This window comes from Scleropages formosus, chromosome 24 (genome assembly GCF_900964775.1).
Source record: "Scleropages formosus chromosome 24, fSclFor1.1, whole genome shotgun sequence".
NCBI lineage: Eukaryota > Metazoa > Chordata > Actinopteri > Osteoglossiformes > Osteoglossidae > Scleropages > Scleropages formosus.
This window is the reverse complement of record NC_041829.1, coordinates 14702423-14716406: the sequence shown is the minus strand read 5'-3', so window position 1 is coordinate 14716406 and position 13984 is coordinate 14702423. Positions and strand designations below refer to the sequence as shown.

Below are 13984 nucleotides of genomic sequence, written 5' to 3'. Positions count from 1 at the left end.
CCAGTGCTTGGTCTGTTTAGGTGTCAGTTTAAGTCCACTGTGTGGAGTTTGTGTGCTTTCCCTATTCTGTGTGGGTTTCAAGTGCTCTGGTTCCCTCCTGCAATCCCAAGATGCGTTTCATGTACATCAGTGGCTCTGAATTGCTTGTAGTGTGTGATCGGTCTGCGCTGGACTGCTGTCCTGTCTACAGTGTATCCTTCAGAGCCTTGTACCGTGTACTTCTGGGATTGGTTCTGCATTCCTGTAGCCTTGACTTGAACAAGCAGTTAAGGACAGTAAGTGAGACTTGTAATACAAAAATTTGTCTACATATATATGTAAGGATTTTTTCTTTTCAGCAGTGAGAAAATTTCTCAAGTATACTGTGGTATTTTTTCTTTTTTTTTTTTTTTTTACCAATCTCACATTGCATGTCTGCACTGAGTGTTGTGCTATGAACCCTGTTCTCTGTGCTCCAAGTGTGTAAGAATGTCATTGTGGAGATCATTGAGGGGCTCTGCAGGAGTCGAAGTCCATTAAGGATGTCAGTTGAGTCAGCGGTTCTGTCGGGGATAGGGTGATGGGGGTGGGGAGTTTTCAGACAGTCATGGGGAGGAGGTTTGGCGGGCGGGGGGGGAGTGGCATCATGGGAGAAGGAAGTGCCATTTTGTTTTAATGAGCTACACGTCCCTCTCCCTCAAGGGCTACTTGGATACTCGTCTCCACTGTGTGTGTGTCTATCAGGAAGCCTGGCCCGATTAGGTGGTGTGGAGGAGTTGGGGGGATTTTTTGTGTGTCAGCGCCCCCCTGCTGATGGCTTTGTGGCTATACCCTTTATAGAGCATTGGTGAGTCAAATCGCTAAAGCTGATCCCTGGAAAGATTGAAACAGGAAGACGACTCCTTCCCGCACCGTGGCGGTCAGCAAACAGTGGAATGACGGGCTCCTTATGGGCTCACAGCAGTACGGTTTTCCAGCCTTCATCCCTTCGTGATTTTTTTGTGCTAACTTACATTTGGCCACTTTACTGCTTGTTCACTAATATTTGTCTAATCATTGACTGAGATCTTGTTTTTCAGTAAACATTTACTGGATATTTACCTAAGAGCTCTAGATTCCTTTAATATATAAACATGGGAATGAAATGACTGCAGTGCTGAAATTTTGACTTTTAGTCTGAACAAAGGGTGTTACGCTGTACTCTGGTGGTTGGTACCACTGACGCCTCAGCCAGGGAGCACCTGAATGGCTTTTGTTGGGTGCAGTCGAGTTATGTGACTTGGACCATGGCTGAAACTAAATTCCTGGACTTCCAGAGTTGAGAGGCTTCATTTACAGGTCACGACAGACAGGTCTGGCTGTGACTTTTTACACTGAATTCACGATAAATCATTGAATTTGTTTGGGGTCAGTGACTTGTGAGCTGGTGGTCAAAATGCTTCCCTCGCTCTTTCAGTGGGCTAATGCTCCATTGTTCAGTGCTCGCTGTTGGGCACGTGAAGGTCTGCTGCAGCGAAGTCTCCACTGAGATCAGATCAGGATTGTGTGGACACCTCACTCTGGTGCAAGCTGGTCAGTAAGTTCTTAGAGGCCCTCAGTCGTGAGAGGCAGCGCAGTGCTGTAGTGGTGACGGCTTTGGAATTTGGCTCTCAAAAAGTCAAAATGACTTACTGTCACCCCCAGAGGCCAGACACTGGAAGTGCAGGCGGTGAAGCGAAAGCGTGAAGTCATGTGACATGGTGCAATTCTAAAAGCCTTTCATTTGCATGTGTCATATTAGCCTATAGCCACATCCTTTCCTGTTTATGGCAAGTGTTCCATCAAAGGGTTGGTTTTTTTAAGAAATGAGACTATGGTCATATTATTTAGTTTGTCTGTTTTTTTGTTCCTTATTGTTCTGTTAGGAGCTATATTTTCAGTGATCACTAGTTTCTCACCTAGCCACGTGATTAGTCATGCTGTACATTTCGTGATGGAGAAATCGCAAGAGAGGAAACTGTGGACCACAAATGGTTGTGGGAAGCAAATCAAAAACAGCCCTGTACAGTTCCAGTATTGCACTTGCAAACTCTTTGATCGGCAGGTTGTCGGAGTTGCTCCAGAGGCAAAAAAAAAAACCCCGTGGTCCTGTTTTGATATCTTCTAACAAATGCAGTCAGGTGTGGACCTGTAAATATGGATAATCTGAAAGTATATAGTAAACACAGCTTCTTACCTGATGACATAACACTGTGCTGTTTTCAAAGCTGCACTCCAGTATGGTTCAGACAGTGATTCTAAAACATCTGAAGAACAAGAAAATAATTCACTCAGGAGACAGTGAGAAATGTGGAAAACATTTAGACTTTACAGTGTGGTGAATGAGTCTGTCTTCACACGCTGGGACTGGTTTGCCATATCAGTGTTCAGCGCTACATATCAGTAATGACAAATGCCAACTAATCCTTTACCGCAATTGCATGGTCGAGACTGGGGGTTATTGGCCAAGGAATGCCGGGATGCAAGATAACCTTCCACCTTAACTTGTCTTTAAAGAGCTGTGGGAGCTGGAGGCCACCAGCGGTGGCCAGTAGCTCTTCAGGAACTGCAGCTTGACTGCCTGCTCATCATTTCACTGTTAGGAAAAAAAAAACACTCAGTAGGAAGCTGCTTTTATGGTATAGGTGGGTGCAGCTACCCTTAAATCATCTGCATGTGAAAGATGACAAAAACCTGCTTCATTACTGAGCAGAGACTGGCGTAAAATAGACTAGAGAATGGATTGTGTAGCACTTTTTCTAAACCGGTATCATGTTGTGACAGAGCAGGTCTGTCCCAGTTAGGGGTCAGCAGAAAATCTCAGATTCCTTCCACACAGTTGGGTTGGCTTGATCGGTACACACATACACATTAAGACAAACTGCAAAAGCAAGGCAGTCACATTGCTTAATTAATAAATTCCACTCCTCCCAATTTGCATAATGGTTGAATGAAATCTGGAAAGATGGCACTGGGCTAAGTGCACATTTATATCTCGGTTCATCCATGCCCCAGTATCAAATCATTTGTTCTGATTAATTCCTTAAGGAGCTGTAGTTGGCAGTGGCTGTAGTAAAGTAGGTGGAAAGCTGACATGAGTGAGTATTTTATGGGTCATAAACAGAATATTAAATTACCTCTGCTGTCTGATACCTTCTCTTGTCAACTTACAACCTGTTCTTTTTCAGACTCATTGCTTGGTGGAGAATCAGCAGGCGATTAGCTGAGCATGAGTAAAGATGGCCTCACTGAGTGATTTAGAGGGCAGAGGAAGCTGTACGAGATCAGATGGTTCAGAGGATCGTTTAATGGATGCCAGGGGGTCCCACCGTCTGTGTTGAGGCGTGCTTCTGGAACAGGTCCAGAATCCCTGCTGCGTGACAGCCTGTCTCCAGGCTTTGGCCAGGATGAAGAGGACCCCACCTGAGCCTTGGCACTCGATTCACTGGTGCAAATGTGCTCATTCATCCTTTTTGGTGTCTTGTTTTTTGAAAGTGTGCTAAATTGTGGGTTCATGTAAGGTTTCATGTCTGAAAGGTGGATGATGTGTTTTTTTTTTTTTTTTTTTTTAAATGAAGGACATGTCTCAAGTATGGGTTTTTGATGGATTCCTCATCCCTGTTTGGTCAGCTGTGACACTGGCCATAGCTCAGTCTTGGCTGGGCTTTAACCTCCATGGTCCACTACTGATCTGCTGGGCTCCACATCCCTGAGACCTGCAGCTGATGGAAAATGCTGGGAGCTTTCATTCTCTGGATCAGACAAGACCTGATCCATGTTTTCAGTTCCTGTGGGTCTAAATAGGCAATTGCAGTGATGTAAATATGTAGTTATATTTAGGATTTTGGCACGAGCAGCAGTAGCATAGTGTTCAACCTTCAGGCAATTTTTTTCTGAGTATATAGCACATTTTGCCATAATGACTACAGACTCCGGTGTTTCATTTTGTTGACCAATAGTTAGTTTATGCAGGTCTTTTGAAGAGTTCATAACCCCATCTCAGGGGTCTTGGCATTCATCACTGTAATGGGGAGCTTCCTGTATCTGGTCATCATATGGAACTGAAATTAGTGCATCCCTCGTCCCTCACGCACGTTGTGTCAGAGCATTGGGAGATTTGAAGGGTGTCTGAGCGCTCGCCAGATTCTAGGGTGTCTTGTGTACAAGTATTCCGGCACAGGTGCAGCTCACAATGTGACAAAACCTACCGATCCACACCATTAGCGGTTCACCGAGCTGCAGCGCCACAAATGCCCAGGCTGTGTGACAGCCTCAGCAGACCCAGGCATGTCTGGAAAATTGTCAAGGGAGTCTGTCGCCAGGCAGCCGCATCATGGTGCTATGTTGTCAGATTTATGGCATCACCAAAGAAACGCTGGAGTGATCCTCATTTGGCGGGAATGAGTGGGAAGTGTGTATACCCAGCAGGGCTTCGCAGAACGGCATGGAGTTGCAGAGCTGTGGTGAACTGCGGCGGGAAACTCAGTCGTGTTTTGTCAAGCTGTGGCATGGGAGGTGGGGGTTCGCGTTCCATCTTCCAGTATGCTGGTGGAGCAATATAAATGTTCTTTGGTGCGTGACCTCTTTTAGGGCTGCTGTAACATGGCTCAGTGTGTCACCATTGTGGCCTTTCTCTCTTCAGGGTAGCAAATCTTTGAAGCTCAGTCACAGTATTTCAATAAATGTTTTCAAGCTTTTTTCATTCATAAACATATAATAATCCTCCTTTACAACCAAAGTCATGCAAATCCATAAGTGTACATGTAATCTGGCTATGCACAACTCTGCTGCACTCTGGGCTGTTTAGGAAATTTGAGGATGGCCGTAGCGGATGCGAAAAGGCCTCCATTAGGGAATATTTCTGAAAAATCTCTGCTGATTTTGTGTGCAACTTAAACACAGCGTGCACATGATTATATATCATAAATAGTGATTTACAACACCACAGTGTCTGCTATTGTCGTAGGACTGAGGGATTTTCAAACCACACACGGAGCTGTCGCAAACAAAAAACTATCCCAGAAATTCCAGTTGGAGAAGCCCTCTGAGACACAGTTCACTGTTTCAGTTCCCCAGAGGAATGTCTGCCTTTCCACCAGAAAATATGGTGATCAGAACCCATCTGAGTTGGGTAGGATCTGATGCCTGCCCTTGGATTGCCATAGTATTGGGAGGAGTCGTCTGTCATTTCATAGCTAAAAGACTAAAAAAAGTAGCTCTGTTTGTCTTATTATACAAAATCAGTATTTTTTTCATGTTAGTCTACAATATCTTGTGATGTGGAATGCATGAACGAATGTCTATTGGAATATGAATGTAGAAAAGTGCTGTACAATCCCAGCACTGACCATTCACCTACAGAGATCTACTGGGGTCCTGCCCATTTGAAGCTTCTGTGGTTTCAGATGACCTCATAATACTCCCCAGTTTTCTCTGTACAAAATTAGAGCGCCTGCAAAAGAAGACATTTCTCTTCCTTGATAACCCTTTCGCTTTGTTTACATGTTAAATTTCTTGGCTCCACAAAAGTTTGTGTCCAAAACTCACAGCCAAGCATACGTCTCACCGTCCTAGTGTACTGTCTTACTAACCTGTTTATAACTCTGTGGCAAAATGCTTTATATGGTATGAGATTGTGAACAAGTTACTGTGTATACAGGTCAGCAGCAGTTTTAATTTCTAACTGCGCTCAAGATTCACACGTCTGCATCTATGTCTCTCTTTCTGCGAATGTAATGCACACAATGTGTTTTCTATGGCGCGGTGGCGCAGTGCGTTGGGTCCTGCTCTCCGGTGGATCTGAGGTTCTAGTCCCGCTTGGGGTGCCTTGCGGCGGACTGGCGTCCCTTCCTGGGTGTGTCCCCTCCCCCTCCGGCCTTACGCCCTGTGTTGCTGGGTAGGCTCCGGTTCCCCGCGACCCCGTATGGGACAAGCGGTTCCGAAAATGTGTGTGTGTGTGTGTGTGTTTTCTATGAGATGTACAGTGCTTTGGAGAAAAGCGTCTCCTAAATGAATAATGTAAATGTAATTTAAAAAGGTCATGGTATTGCCCACACTGAGAAGTTTAATGTAATTTAATAATCTTGTTACTGAAGAAGCTGCTCAAAATATTTTGTAGTGTTTCACGAGCAAATGTTAATTATGTTTCATTTGCTGTATTAAGTGGATCATTCAGGATGGTCCAAATAAAGATAATTTTAAATCGTAATGTATGAAATTGTATTAGACAAATAAGTTCCCGAAACAGAGCTTTCATTTTTAATTATTATATTGTTGACTTCCTGCGGAGTCACTTATAGTGGTGAGAAAAAGTTTGTAAAACCCCAAGAATTATGCAGATTTTTGCTTGAATGGCTCTTAAAATGTACCAAAATTTGATTTTCATCAAACTCATAATAATAAATAAAGACAGTCGTATTTCAGTAAAACAACACACAACATTTAGCATTTTCTCTGTTGAACAAATAGTCCAAACAATCTAGTACATTTATAGAAAAAGTATATGAACCTCTGAGATAACGAGGAGAATTGGAGTCATTTATTCCAGTCAATGAGCTGTTCCAGTTCAGATCATATATAGCTTTGACCTGCTTTGGCATACACAATTTTGGTTACCTGGTCTTCAGTGCAATATGGCTCAATCAAGAGTTTTCAGAGGACCTCAGAAGAAGAGCTGTTGAAGCTCATAAGACATGTAGAGGATTACAAAAGGATTTCTGGGCCTCCATCAATTTACAGCTAGGTAGATAGTTAACTAATGAAGGAAATTTGGCTTTTCAGCTGCTACTCTCCCAAGGAGTAGGTGTCTTGCAGAGATCAGTCAATGGCACACTGTAAAATTCTCAAACAAGTGACAAAGTGAGAAGTAACAACCTTAGGGAGCCCTAGGACACCTAAACATCTGCAGGCATCTCTTCCACTTGACAGTATTTGTGTTCATACCCAAAGAAAAACACTGAACACCGAACAAAAGTGGTGTTCATGTGAGGTTACCAAGGAGGAAATCACCTCTCTCTATAAAAAACACAATACAGCTGCTCATCTTAAGTTTTCTGAAGTCCATTTAGATGTTCCCAAGCACTAATGAATCAGTTGTTTGTGGACAGATGAGACAAAAGTTGAACTCTTTTTAGTGAAAGTATACAGTGTTATCTTAGGAGAAAACAAAAGACTGCAAAATCTGTAAGGAATGGTGGAGGGAGTACAATGGTGTGGGGCTGCTTTGCTGCCTCAGGTTCTGGGTACCTTGCAAGTGTTGATGGACGAATGAATTCCAATCAGGAAATTCTTTAGCAGAATTTTAGGGTACCTGTGTATAGTCTAAAACTCAAATGAAGTTGCATCATAGAGCATGACAATGATCCAAAATAAAGAAGTAAATCAGTTACCAGATTTGAGTCTGCGGTTAAAGTCCTGCTTGGGGTGCTTTGTGACAGACTGCCATCCTGTCCTGGGTGTGTCCCCTCCCCCTCTAGCCTTGTGCCCTGTGTTTCTGGGTTAGGCTCCGGTTCACCGTGACACACCCCCCCCCCCCCCCGGGACACGCGGTTTCAGACAGTGAGTGTGTGAAGATCAGATCACATTTTTAGGAGTCAGTCGCACAGAAATCCAGAGGATTCACAAACCTTTCTCATAAAAGTAAGGGGACCGTCACAGTCATTGCATCAATTTGAGCTATCATGTTTTCAGTCCGTCCCAGGCCCATTGCTGCTGAGAATCCGATAACTCAGTGTTCGCACAACAGAGCTTGGATTTCATTAAGGTAGCGCGGATGCAGACCAGCTACTCCTGCAGCAAGGCTCTAGTATCAGGATCAGCTTTCAAAAGCAAATTCAGCTTTATGGGAAGGATATAAAGCAGTTTCTCTGAGGCATGCATACTCTATAAAAAGAGAAAATCAGTACGGCTATTTAAAGTTGTTGTAATTTTTTCTATGCTGTTTTCTGTTTTTGAGAAAATCAGGTAAAATAACAGAAATGAGCCTTTACAAAGAAATCCTCTCTGTGTGTGAAGATACAAGATTTGGCCGTATGCTGACTGGCATTACTCTTGATTAACTTGTGACTCTCTTAATTTTACAGTGGAATTTCACAGAATCTGCACATGTATTAACTAGAGAGAAGTGATGATAATAGAAAGCACAAAGGGTGTGTGCTGAAGAGAAAAGGAAATGAAAGAACGAAGGTCTAGTCTAGGGATAGAGGAAGTTATGATATCATAGCGGTGTATACCACTTTTAGTATAAACACCTCATGCCACTGTATAATTCCCTTGTATTTATATAAGTTTGGTGTTCGTGTGCTGCAGCTCCTACTAATGAGGCCATGGGCAAGTATGCAAACTGGTGCGTATTTTTAATTAATTTCCTGTCACTATCTCTTTTTGAGGGTTGTGCTTGTGTTGTTTTATCCATAAGCTTAATGTCTTTTTTTGTGCATTTTTATTTTGCAAATGGGGTGGTTGGTGTGAACAGTGGTGGGGGGTGCATTGAGGAATTCCTATAAGGCAAACTGATGGATGAGGGAGAGGTTTACCTCAGCGCTCCAATTCTTTCAGCTTTACTAAACATATTTCTTTTACATTGCTTTTGAAATTTTATTTGGCAGCAGGTAGCATCAAAGTTAAAGAAATGGACTTTTGGACCGAGACCTACCACGGGAGGTACGAACTAACATGAGTGTGACATTTAGTGCTGAGAATGGTGGCTGATTTGGTGGATTATTTTCTAAAAACAAGCATGGAAATTAACACAGGCACACTTTGTTAATGTGAATATGACCAGTGGAATATGCTTGCACATGTTTCACTTTCAGGAATCAGTATAGTAAGGCAAAGGAAAGAAAAGGGAAATATATGTTTGCTGCAGGTGGAGGTTTTAGTCAAGGAAATCAACAAATACAGCAATCCCTCGATTTATTAAATTAATCCATTCCTGAAAATGGTGCAGAAATTTTGGATACCAAAAATTTAATTTCCAATTATTTTTAATGGAAAATAATAATGATGCATTCTCAGCCCATTTGAAAGCCTGGAACAATTTCCCCAAATATTAGTTGAACACTGTAAAACACCTATAAAACTGTCAGCCTATTTTAGCATGATATATAAGACTTAATGATTCTCAAACACTTAATGAGGTTATTAATGGGTATGTTTCTATGAGTTGTGTAGGGTGGAGCAGGGAGCAGGCTTGGCAGTCATTCTTGCACTGCCACTGTACAAAGCGAACATGAGACAGGAAGCCTACAGGAAACAGCTGATGGTACACTAGTGCTAGCTAAAGCACATCTCTGCACTTCTGCTTTGTTTATGCAATGTGTGACTTTCACATTACATTTTGGATGAATTTTTTTAATGCAGATTTTTTGTTTCCAGAATTTGTTGCCTGCATTTAAAAATGCTCTATGGAGGGCCATGATGGTTGGGGTAAATGCGGTGGAAGGAATAAAACATTCTGTCATACATATGTAAAAGGCAGAATGACATTAAGAAGATGCACAAAGAAAAACTTACTTTCAATAAAGTGTCTGTGAGATGTACAGGTGAGGGTCCTGCCGAGGATTTGCCATTAACACTTTGGAACAGCCTATACAGTTGTCGTGTGAATAAACTTCAAATTGTGAGGGTCATGTTCCATGTCATAAGTACATGCAGTAAATACACATTTGGACAAGACCTCCTTTTCCGTATATAATTGAGACTTTTTTGTTTTTAAGATGCATGGGACATATTGCACAGATAAATTTATTTTAAGGATAACACAACTTTAATACTGTTGTGCATTATGACAAAGCAAGCAAATCTAACAAACATTATAGGGACTGTCCTCATAAAAGTATGTTCTAAGTAGTTTATCCCATATCCCTCACCAGCTGGCAGAGGATCTGGGGTGTCCATATCCTCTCCTCTTTGCTTCTGCTTTGCCTCAAACACCTTGTTTGGCTGCTACTGTGCACTGCAGTGTTGTGAAGCATGCAGCAGTAGTGAGACAGACCTTCTCCAAACTGTAAAGAAGGGCTCTCCTAGATCTATCTAGCATGCCAAAATGGCTTTTGAAGCATTATTATAGCACATTCAAGGCTCTCAAGTTCCCATGTATGCTTGCTTGTAGTCCTGCTCTGAAGGTGACCTTGGGTTTGTGACACATGTCATGATTCAGGGCTGTAAGGGGTAAGCACACGCAGCTTTAATGTTTACATTCCTTTGGGCAATTGGTGAACAGTCAATAATTCATAAGTGTAAAAAATAGACATTTATATACATTATACCTAGTAGTGTAGTGGATAGAGCTGCTGCCTTTGGAACCAAAGGTCGCAGGTTTAATTCCCTCTTCTGGCTGTAGGACCCTTGAGCAAGGTATGTACCCTAAATTGCTCCAGTAAAATTACCCAGCTGTATAAATGGGAAAATAATCATACATAACATTGTAAGTCACTTTGGAAAAAAACATCAGCTAAAATTATTAAATGTAAATTAGCCAGCCAATACTGTACTTGCAATTCCTCATCTTCTGATACTGGCTACTATTCCTGAAAAGCAAAGTGTTGTGAAGAACTTCTGAATATTTTGTCACAACGTTTGTAATAATGGTTTTGAAGTCACACACTACCTGAACATTAATAGCGTGTGTCTTTTCTGTTGTGGGACCTAGTTTCAGATGGGGAGATCAACTGAATATGTGCTCCATCACTTGCACATAGTACCTTTGGTAACTCTTAGAAATCATAAATATCTGTTTGATCTCATTAAGAGCCAATTGGTTACTGGGGAAGAGTTTATGATTTTATACTCTTTGCACATGTGACTATGGACTAGAGGTGCCAATGATCATGGTGACTGACATTGCAGCTACAGAAGCCACCATGTGCTAGAAAGAACTGGAGGCAAAGAAATGAAGGCTGGCTTGAAGCTTTGTTGCTGCAGGGATTGTGTGACATCTTCTGGTTTGTGGTTCTGGGTCATCCTTGTGTTCATCCAGCAAATCAAGTACGATGTGAGTTGGCAGTCGATATGTTTGGACAGTGTTTTTTTTTTTTCTGACATTGTAGGTAGATGTGCTGTGAAAACTCTATCCTTTCCAATGTGCCGTCTCTGTCGCAGTGTATGTATGCCTACCCCGAGCAAAAGCTGTTGCGGCCATGTCAAGTCTGAAACAAGTTAAGACATCCTTTTCGCAGGTGTTAAATTACAAGCAAAATAGCTAATAACTGTTATGTCACCAGCTTTGATAAATTGGATTTGGAGATTTGCATAGTTTCTTTCCCATGTTTTGCGCTGTTAAAGGGAAAGTCTTATAAGTGCATTTATTGTCTTATTATATGGGCCTAAGGCCCATTGCTAAATGTTTGCGGATCTGGCCCTTAGTGTTAAAATTCTTCAGTTTAAGTTGCCTGTTCTAAAAATGGCACTTGAAGGGTGATGTTAGATATCTGAGGTAATTTTTGAATACGTATTGAAAAATGTACACTGGTGCCATAGACTTCGGATGCGATTGATGAGCGTATGCGCTGAGAATAAATATTTCATGAATTTTCCAGTGCAGAATCAGCACCTGTCTTTTCTGAATTAATTGAGGAACTGATTGAGGAGGCTGGGTAATTTCAGAAAAGATGCTCTGCTCTCTTCGTCTGTGCCCACCTCCTGCCCCTTAAACGATGTATTGCTCGCTGCTGTATACAGTCATGAGGTGGAAACTGGAGCTGACCAGAGTACAGCTGTAGCTCTCCAGTTCTGCATCCTAGACGTGAGTCACTCCATGTGACTGACAGCTTTCCTCGTGTCACTTGTTTTTGGACAGTGGTTACCACGGGGTCACACGGGTCATGCTAAGACCTTGAGTATAACAGACATTAATGGCGCTGTACTTCCGCTCTGTTGCCGGCTCCACAAAATTTCATTGCAAGAAGAAGGAAAATACCATAAAGTTGTGCAACTGCAAAGTCTCTGTATGACTTGGTCTCGGATTAACTTTTAATGAAATTGGCTAATGGGACATGTACAGGAGCGCAGAGGAAAATCCTGATTAAGGATGATATACAGACAAGAACAAATAAATGAGTGTTTCTAATTGTAGCCAATGAAGTGACCAGTGCAATAAAGTAATTACTATATCATTAAAAAATAATTTAAAAAAAAACATGTTTTGATGGGAGGGGGTGCGGTGGCGCAGTGGGTTGGCCCGAGTCCTGTTCTCCGGTGGGTCTGGGGTTCGAGTCCCGCTTGGGGTGCCTTGCGGCAGACTGGCATCCTGTCCTGGGTGTGTCCCCTCCCTCTCTGGCCTTACGCCCTGTGTTACCGGGTAGGCTCCGGTTCCCCGCGATCCCGTATGGGACAAGCGAAAGTGTGTGTGTGCGTGTGTTTTGATGGGTCCTGCAGAACAGTGTTCATCATTCTTGTTTTTGCATGCTGACTTATGTAAGGAGGGGGGCATGAATGCAAGTAAAGTGCAATGTGCACGTTTCCATCACAGTTTTTTGACCTGTGCATATTTGTTTCTTTTGGGGTGATATTTAACTGGACCATATGAGTTCTGGAGTTAATCAGTTAGCCTTTGCACCATGCCTACAATGTTATATTTGCACAAAGATGTCAAAAAGCAAATCCTTAGAAACAAGCTTTGAAATCCACTTTCTGAACATTTACCATTTCAAATGCTTCCATATGGTATCCTTAAAGCACCTAAGTAATTGTTGGAGACATACATATTTGAATTGCAAAAATTTTACCGTAGTGACTGCAGTGGGATGCACTTTATCTGCAGAGCTGCCAATTCAAGTGTGGGCAGTTGCTGCTGGGTTTTTCGTTTGTGCTGCACTGCACACAGCTTTGGTGTTTGTGACTGAAACAGATGCGCATAGCACCACTACGGAGGTACATTTATTGCTTTGCTGGCTGTTACACATGGCGCCTATGCTAATGACATGTAAACCGCAGTTAAGATGCAGTGGCCTCGCAGATCTAAAAAAGCTACAGTAAAGACCGAAAGGTTGTCACCTTTCTCACTAGAAGCGTAGAGACATGAGATTGTCGGGGTAGCTATTGCGTGCTCGTCGTGATACGTCTATAGTGATATTTTTGTACTGTATCTACAGTATGTTAATAATTTAATAATTTATGCATTTTTTTATCTGGTGGCCAGCAGGTACCACAGTGATTAAGGCTATTGCCTTACAATTAAAGGACCTAGGCTCAGATCCCTACTGCAGTACCTTTGATGAAGGCTTTTATCCTGAATTGATAGCTAGATAGAGTAAGAAGTATTCATTCAATCACTGTTGAAAATCACTTGTCCTAGACAGGGTTGTGGCTGTCTAGAACCTATTCCACAACTAAAGGGGATTAGGGACAGCTGGTAATGTAATGGTTAGAGCTACTGTCTTTGGACCCAACGGCTGAAGGTTGGATTCCCACTTCTGGCTGTAGTACCCTTGAGCAAGGTACGTACCCTAAATTGCTCCAGTGAAAATACCAAGCTGTATAAATGGGTGGATAATTGTAAGTACCATAACATTGTACATGGCTTTGGGAAAAAGTGTCAGCTGAATGAATGAATGTAAAATGTAGAGTAGGCAAGGTACACTCCAGACAGGATGCTGGTCTATTGCAGTATTCAAGAATACCATGTTGTATAAATGGGGCAATTGTTTCAAGTAGCTTTAAGTCTGAACCTAACATTGTAGGCTGACCTGGAGAAAGGTATCAGATAAATAAATAAAAAAAAAAAGAATAGGCATGTATTTATACTTTGTTCCCCGTTGTAACTCTCAAGTGTCGCAGTCTGCATTTGTATGGATCTCCAGCATTGTTTTGTGTGCCATTTTACCACTTTTGGAAGCTCTCTCCGTGATGCTGGAGGTATGACACATCCATTCTTCTTTTTCACGGTACTTCAGAGCCCCCCCCCCCGCGGTCCCACGGCACAAACAGGCTAATTGGTCCTTGTGATATCATAATCTCCAAATCCTGTCTGATTCTGCCAGATCCACAC

At 42.3% G+C, this 13984-nt stretch overlaps 1 protein-coding gene across 6 annotated transcripts in view; it reads left to right on the top strand.

Annotated features, from left to right (window-relative positions):
* ptprea (protein tyrosine phosphatase receptor type Ea) overlaps positions 1-13984 on the top strand; it is a 67577-nt gene that overhangs the window by 9549 nt on the left and 44044 nt on the right. The window contains exon 1 of one of the 6 annotated variants that reach the window (XM_018761131.1): positions 638-826. The exons of the other annotated variants lie outside the window; for them this stretch is intronic. The gene's annotated coding sequence lies outside the window, so the exon portion shown is untranslated. Of the gene's footprint in view, positions 1-637; positions 827-13984 lie in introns of those variants that run through there. 6 annotated transcript variants of the gene reach the window in all.